Source organism: Sus scrofa, chromosome 3 (genome assembly GCF_000003025.6).
Source record: "Sus scrofa isolate TJ Tabasco breed Duroc chromosome 3, Sscrofa11.1, whole genome shotgun sequence".
Taxonomy (NCBI): Eukaryota; Metazoa; Chordata; class Mammalia; order Artiodactyla; family Suidae; genus Sus; species Sus scrofa.
Genome location: NC_010445.4, coordinates 109,030,454 through 109,038,801, shown reverse-complemented (window position 1 = coordinate 109,038,801; position 8,348 = coordinate 109,030,454). Strand labels below are relative to the sequence as shown.

Here is an 8,348-nt window from a genome sequence, read left to right as displayed (position 1 = left end):
GTACTTTACTCATTTACTAACTCATTTAATCCTTACAACACCCCACAATCATCCTAAGGCCCAACTATCCTTATTTTAGGTGAAGAAGCTGAGATACCATGCAGTTAAGTAAGTTGTTCAAGGTTCCAGGGCTAGGAGGTGGTGGAACCAGAATTTTCCTGCTCAAATTATGTGGCTCTAAAGTCAACTCTCTTGGTGTTTATATCAATGGTTCTTGAAGCATGATCTCCAGGCCAGGAGCTCAGCAGCTGCAACTTTGGGGAGCTTGTAGAAATGCATGGCTTCAGAACCCACCCCAGAGCTTACAGGCTCAGAAATTCCAGGGAGAGGAGGCAGCCAGTTGGTTTGACAAGCCCCCAAGTGATTATGATGCTCAGTTAAGTGTGAGAACCACCAGTTTACACTATTCATTCAACCTCCTTAGCAGACAACTGAACCAATTAGATCCCTGCTGGTCGAATTTTTGCCACCTGACCTACTAGGTATTAGGCACTTTGGCTGTCACTGTCATTTAAGGCTCATGAGAACTTTGAAGTCCAGTTTTCCCACCCTCATTCTGCAGATAGGAAGCCTGGACCTGAGGAGGGACAGTATCTGGCCCACGGCATATTTCTGCTTCCCCACTACTCCCAACACATGTGTTTCTCACAGCTGGCTGTGTCAGGTTCCGCAGCAGCGCCTCCAGACCCTGACTTGCAGGTCTAGCACTGCCGCTCCAGCGCGTGGGACCAGTCCAGACTCTAGTCTCCAGTACACAAGCTCCTAGCTGGCTTTATTGTAATTGCTCTGTGACCTTCTCCTGGGGGGCAGGCATCAGCAGAGATCTGAGTTCCCATGACCAACCCCCTGCCTCACGCTCAGCTCCTGGGAGCCCTACTGGTTTTGCCTTGGTGTGGACCATCTGATGACTTCCCAGCCCCTTAGTGCCTTGAGCTTCCCTTTTGGAGATCAATCCCTCTGGGGTCCGGAGAGCTGCCCCTGAGCCCCAGTGCCCAGCAGAGTCCCCACTTCCCCTTCCTGACATCTGAGCTTTAACGCATGCACATTCTTGCAGTCATCACCGCTGAGAAGATAAGGAACAATTCCAATACCCCAACCTCGTGTTGCCCCTTTGAATTCAGATACTTCCTCTACCCCAGACTCCTGGAAACTTCTGATCTAGTCTCTGTCCCGGTAGTTTTGCCTTTTCCAGAATGTCATATCATGGAATTATACAGTATGTAATATAGGTATGTGTGCCTCTTTGGCAAAAGGATCATTTTGAGCTGATTATTTTAAGAAATAGCACCATAGGAGAAACTCTGAAAACAGAGTAGAAGCTACCCTTTAGTAAGGGACATTTACTTTTTTTTTAATTTTATTTTGTGGTCAATAAGAAATTTACTTTTAAAAAAATCCAAATGTTGGCACTGTTCAGAAAAATTTAACAGGTTTATTTATAATTGTTATAAAGCTGAACTGCTGGGAGTTCCTGTCATGGTGCAGTGGTTAACAAATCCAACTAGGAACCATGAAGTTGCAGGTTCGATCCCTGGCCTTGCTCAGTGGGTTAGGGATCCGGCATTGCCATGAGCTGTGGTGTAGGTTGCAGATGCGGCTCAGATCCCGCGTTGCTGTGGCTCTGGTGTAGGCCAGTGACTACAGCTCCGATTCGACTCCTAGCCTGGGAACCTCCACATGCCATGGGAGCAGCCCTAGAAAAGGCAAAAAGACAAAAATAAATAAAAAGTTGAACTGCTGAAACTTGTTCACTGAAACATTTTGACTTGCATTGATGCTTAATGTCCCCACATTTGTATTAAAAATTCACACGTAAGTGAAAATGAAAAAACTGCCAACACCTGATTTCTGTCCCCTGTTTTTCCACTTACAATCATACACCTAGGTACCTTTCTACCCCTCGGAAAAAAAAAATTCTAACGTTCAGAACTACCAATAACAGGAAGAAGAGAATTTTTTTTAAAAAAAATGAAATGTTTCCCATCATAGTGGATTCTTAAGCACGTTCTCCACGTATGCGGCATGCCAGCTGGATGTCTTTTGGCATAATTGTTACATGTTTGGCATGGATAACACATAAGCTGGTGTCTTCAAAAAGGCCAACCAGATAGGCCTCGCTTGCCTCCTGCAAAGCACCAATAGCTGCCCTCTGGAAGCCCAGATCTGTTTTGAAGTCCTGAGCAATTTCCCACACCAGACACTGGAAGGGAAGCTTGCGAATCAGAAGTTTAGGGGTCTTCTGATAACGTTTAATTACACAGAGGGCCACGATACCAGGCCTGTAACGATGAGGTGTCTTCACCCCTCCAGTAGAGGGCGCACTCTTGCGAGCGGCTTTTGTAGCCAGGAGCTTTACCACCGGTGGATTTGCGGGTGGTCTGTTTTTGTAGAGCCAAGGTAAAGAGACCTCCTTACTCACCCCCTTCTCCTTGGGCTGGCGCTGGTGAACACAATTGCAGGACATTTACACTTATAAAGGAAGTCTCCATTTGTAAAGGTGTCTCTCTCACCTTACCAAGAAGAGAAAGATGACTCTAAATCTTCAGAACTGCCATCAATAGAGAAAGCAAGACTTACATCTGCGTAATAAACCTTCTCCTTGTATACCGCGCTTTTCCTGGTAAATTTCCATAACCAGCCTCCCTATACCTCCTGTCGCAACTGATTTTATCTTTGATGACGGTGTTTTAGATGGTGGCTTGGGCCACCTCACACAATTACTGTTTTCCTGGGTGTCTCTCTTATATACAAAAGTATCCATGTTAATAAACTTCTGCTTGTTTTTCTCTTGTTAATCTGTCTTTTATCAGAGGAGGTAGAGAGGAAATTATTTGTCCTCCCCATGGTAACCTTCTGGGACTGGCTTTTTTCACTGAACATCGTGCATTTGAGATTTGGCCAAACTGTTGCATGTATCAGTGGTTGTTCCTCTTAATTGCCTCACAGGATCATATCCCATTGCATGCATGCACCTCATGCATGTTTATCCATGCCCTCAGTGAGGGACATTTGGGGTGTTTCCAGATTTGGGCAATTGTGACAATGATGTCTCATATCACTATATACCCCTATATATTCATGAATAAACATATGCTTCCATGTCTACTTTAGAGACCTAGAAGTGGAGTTGCTGGATCACATGGTGAATATATGTTTAGCTCTATATGAAATAGCCAAAGTGTTTTCCAGACTGGTTGTGCCTTTCGCAATCCCATCAGCAATGTCTGAGCGTTCTCGTCGCTTCATATCCATACCAGCATTTGGTGACGTCGCTATTGTTAGCCATTCTAGTAGGTATGTGATGGTGTCTCATTCTGGTTTTAATTGCATTTCCTTCATGACAAAAGATCTCGAGCATTATTTTTGCTATCTGCATATCTTATTCTTTAGTGAGATGTCTGTTCAGATCTTTGGCCCATTCAATAATTTTGGTTGCTTCTTGAGTTCTTTCTATATTATGGATATACATCTGTTGTCTGATATGTGATCTGTATTTTCTCACAATCTGTGGGAGTTTTCTCAATCTCTTTCATGTGTCTTTTGCTGAGGTAAAGGGGTTTAATTTTGATCAAGTGCAATTTATTGATTTTTTTTATGGGTCATACACGTGTTATTGTATCTAAGAACTCTGCCTCATCGAAAATCACCAAGATCTTCTACGTTTTCTCCTGAGTTTTATAAGTACACATTTTAAATTTAGGTCTCCGATCTAACTTTAGTTCATTTTTGTATAAGGTGGGAGACATAGGTCAGGTATATTGTTTTTTATAGGAGGTCTAATGTTTGAGCACCATGTATTGAAAAGACTTTTCTTTCTCCGTTGAATTGCCTTTACATCATTTTTGAAAATCAATTGACCGTACTTGTGTGGGTCTATTTCTGGGTTTTCTTTATTCTGTCCATCCTTTCATTACCACCACCCTGCCTGGAGAACTGTAGCTTTATGATGCATATTAATGTCAGGTAATGTGAATCTCCAACTTTGTTCTTTTTAAAAATTATTTTGGCTTTACCTTCCCACATAAATTTTAGAATCTCCTTGTCTGTATCCCCAAAGACCCCTGCTGTGATTTTGTGAAAGCTATAGATCAGTTTGTAAAGAGCTGACATCTTACCTATGGTGAGTATTCCCATCTAAAAATATGCTCCAGAGGGGAAGCTGGAGGATGCTAAGGCCCAGCTTGTGTATAAGGAGCTTCCTACCCTCTGGCCTAACTGAGCCATAACAGCTGTGTGATCTTAGAAAGTCACTTCTACTCTCTGGCCCTCAATTTCTTCAGCTGTAAGATGGAAAAGTTGGGTTGGCTAAATAGGAAGTTTCCTTTTCAGGTCAGACATACTCTGATTCCCAGTGTAACCTTGAACTGATCTGTAAGAACAAAAGGGATCTTATTGGGGCTCCCTCAGAGCCCACCTGATGAGATGGGTCGACAGCCACTGTACCCAAAAGGCCAGCTCCAAAGTCAAGAGTTCAAAGCGGGAGCACTGCTGATTCAAGAGCCCAGAGGCCTCAGCCAGCCGAGTGTCTTTTCCCATTTTGGGGGCACCACAGGCCAGATAAAAAAATCCCCCATTGATACCCTGTGACACCGGCCTGTCTGGGACAGGGCAACAGACAGGGGATTCTGTTACCCCCAATCCAATGAAGCAGTGGAAAAACTAGGGCTTTCCAGAAATGCAGGAGAGAAGTCCCGCCCCCATTCCAGCCCCTCTCCTCATGTCCAGGCGAGGGGGAGAAAAGCCAGGTGGCCTCGTGGCGTTATTTATAGTGTTCAAACACTGGAGGCAACCCAGATGCCCAGCAATCAGGGAATGCTTAAAGGAAGTGTGGGATATCAGGCTCCTGGAATCCTGTGTAGCCATTAACCATGACAAGTATGCAGATTCCGCATTGAAGTGTGCAATCGATAAAATAATGTCAAATAAAAATTTGAGAGTCAAATAGCACTAGCGTACCATTACAGTGAGGCTAACATGTTTAGAAATTACATGCACTGGGCTTGGAAAGAAATTAGGAGTAATACAAACAGGCTGTGATTAATAATATGCATGTAATTGAGCCGCTGCTCAGCCAGGGCGCCATGTTTAACTGCACTGGGAGATGCAGAGGGGACCACAGCTTGAGTCCAGCCCCAGGGGGACCTCGCAGCACAGTTGGGGATCCATCACCAAACCTAAGACTGTGAGGAGAATTCTGACTGGAGGCTGCTCCACGGATATTCCACCTGAGGAGTCAAGGTTGAAGTGTCGTGAGTCTGCTACGCAAGGGGTTTTATGAAACAGCCCTCCTCCCTGGCATCCTGTGGACACCAGAGGCACAGGATGAAAACAAAGCCGTGGGCCCGCGGGAACCCCACTGTGGTGCGGCCCCCCAGCCCAGCTTCATTGGCCACATGAGAGCCTCAGGACCAGGGACTCAGGCTGAGGCCCCTTCATGGGAGCCTTCTGGAATTCTCCAGGCTTCTGCTGGAGTAGGTGTGCCTCCAGCCCTTTGCCCTCTGGAGCTCCAGGCCCACCACCTGCCCCTCGGGTATGTCCGCTGTCCTGAGAGCCCTGGCCAACCGAAGGCTCCCACTGCAGCGAGCTGAGTGGGCAATGCTGGCTGGCACAGGGCCCAGGATTCTGATCCAGGCTCCGCTTGCCTGCTGGTGGTCTAGGCAAGTCCCTTAATGCCTTGGGCCTTGATTTGCACATCCAGTACAAGGAGCAATTGTGTAGTGTGTTACAAAGCACTTTTACATTCACTGAAATAATAGCTTTTGTTATGTCTGTTTACTGACGGAGGGACGGAAGCTCAGGGAGCCTTAGGGACTAACCCTTGGCTAGTGGGTTGGTGGCTAGGAGTCCAGTGTTCACCCTCAGGGCAGCTCCAGTCCCTGCCTGGCCTCTGGGACCAAGGAAAGGAGTGGCCTTGAATGCTGGCTGGGTGACCAAGCACTAGGGCGGAGGATCCTGTCTAACTCAGACCAGCCTCCCTTGATTCTAGAAGGCTCTGGGGTTCTTGATGGGAAGATGAGGAGCCAGGCTTGCTGTGTCATAATTGCATCACCCCCTCGTTGATAGTTAATTAGTTAATTATAGTGGGAGAGGCTGAACCAAAGCAGAAATGCCAACTCCAGGCTGGAAACAGCACTTAAACTGTGAGTAACTCTCATTAACTCTGATAACAGGCCTACTTTGCTGGGAGTCATGGGGGAGGGAGCTGGGCTCCCAGGAGGCCTTTGAGTCCTAGGGCCATGCAACGGAGCGCTGGCCAGTTTCCAGGAAGAGGAGACAGGGGAACAGGTCTGAGTGTCCCCCTCAGGGCCAGCCCCCACCCCACAAAAGCCGAAGATGAGGGAGGTGGTTTTAGACTCCTACCCTTCCCCAGTCTGGGCTGAAGGAAGATCCTGCCTGCTTCTTACTTCTCTTCGGAAAGAAGGGCTTCCCTCGTGGCTCCGGGGGTCTTCCTAACTGACCCTTCAGAGGCAAAATATGCCACCTTCAAATCTCTGTGCGTGATTAGCATAGTTGCTGGCAGTCACAGAGAATTCAAGAGACTGAATAAGAACTCAATCACTGTTTTTTTTTTTTTTTTTTTTTTTTGGTCTTTTTCTTTAGGGCCACACCCGAGGCATATGGAGGGTCCCAGGCTAAGGGACACACTTGAGCTGTAGCTGCTGGCCTATACCACAGCCACAGCCACATCCACGCCACATCCAAGCCACACCTGAAACCTACACCACGGCTCATGGCAATACTGGATCCTTAACCCACTGTGCGAGGCCAGGGATCGAACCTGCATCCTCATGGATGCTAGTCAGATTTGTTTCCACTGCGCCATGAAGGGAACTCCTCAATCACTTCTTTTGGTGCTGGAGAAATAGTTATCTGAAAGGTTGAAAGATCCTATTAATGTTCTGAGACACATCTCTCTGTGCCCACGACCCCCAGCATCATGGAGAGGAGGCCAGGTTCCTCCCCCAGTCACGGCCTGGCTCCTACCTCCCTACTGCCCGAAGAACAGGGTGGCCGCATCATTCATCATCCAACCCCGGCAGCTTTGAAGAGCAAAAGGAAATGGTGCGATTCATCATTCCTGCGAGGCAACAGGCATAAACCCTGACTGTCCCTAGCAGACCAGTCACCTTTCCCAGGGAGGACATTCCAAACTGTTTCCCGTGGCACCGGGGATCCCTCGCATCGGCCCCTGCCAGCACCGCAGCCTCATCTCTAGACACACCCCTCCTGCCCTCCTCCGGCCTGGCTCCAGGTTTCTTTTGGTTTCTGCCCACTCTCTGCACCCCCTGCACCTTTGCATCGTCTGTTGCCTCCGCCAGGAACCTCTCCAGCCCACCCCACCCTCCAGCCACCCACCGAAATAGCATTTCCGCTGGAAGCATTTCCCAACCCGCCTCCCCCTTCCAGACTGGGCAAGATGTTCCTGCGTGGGGCGTCCACGTACCCCAGACCTCGCCAGTGGCTGCACTTGCTCCCTCTAGACCTGGTTCTCAGGTCTCCACGGGACAGACCTGTCCTGACTACCTTTGTCTTCCCAGACAGGAGTTTCCCAGTGCAGAGGAGATGCTTGTCGAATGAATGAGTCACACGGTCAGAACTTGTAGCCGAGGATATAAAGTCATTCTTGCCGAGGGGGGGGTATTTTCATTCAACATGTAATAAAACCCCATCTCAGCTCGAGTGTTAGCATTCTGATTATAGGTTTCAAATGTCAGTAGCCAGTTTAGAGATCGCCCCCAGGTAAGCGGGGGCAAAGTCCACTTAAAACTGACCCTGGTCTGGTAGAAGGTCATGGCTGGAAACTCATGTTAATATTTTTAATGTGAATGCACTTGGTGTGCCCATGCTTGTCGTGGTGTGAACTCTCTCGTCCTTGGGAATCCTAGGGGAACTAGTCTCATACTCAGAACTTTTTATTTCTTAAAATACCGACCTTTTGTCTTAAGAATAAAAACGGCCTTTTGGTGCTATTTCTAGTTTGCAAGCTGTCTGCATGTATATTAACTTACCTGTGTCACAACAACCCTGCAAGGAAGCAAGGCAAACCCTTTTACAGAGGAGGAGCCCGAGTCCCAGAAAGGCTAAGGCATTTGCCCAAGACCTCACAGCCAGCACGCGGCTGAGTCCAGACCCAGAGCTCTCTCTACCATGTTTCCTTGTCAGCACAGTTGAACAGAGGCCATTGTTCTTCCCGGCAGCCAGGGGCTGGCTGGCTGGATATTGGCTACGGCTTCTAGATAAAATACTGTGGATTTTTCACCACATTTTATGGTCCCTACGCTATTATAACTCCTTAAGGATCGGAAACATATTCTTGTCACATTTGCATATTTTCATCTTCTGATAAG

At 47.5% G+C, this 8,348-nt stretch overlaps 1 pseudogene; it reads right to left on the bottom strand.

Moving 5' to 3' along the window:
• Positions 1,963–4,110, bottom strand: LOC106509860 (annotated as a pseudogene).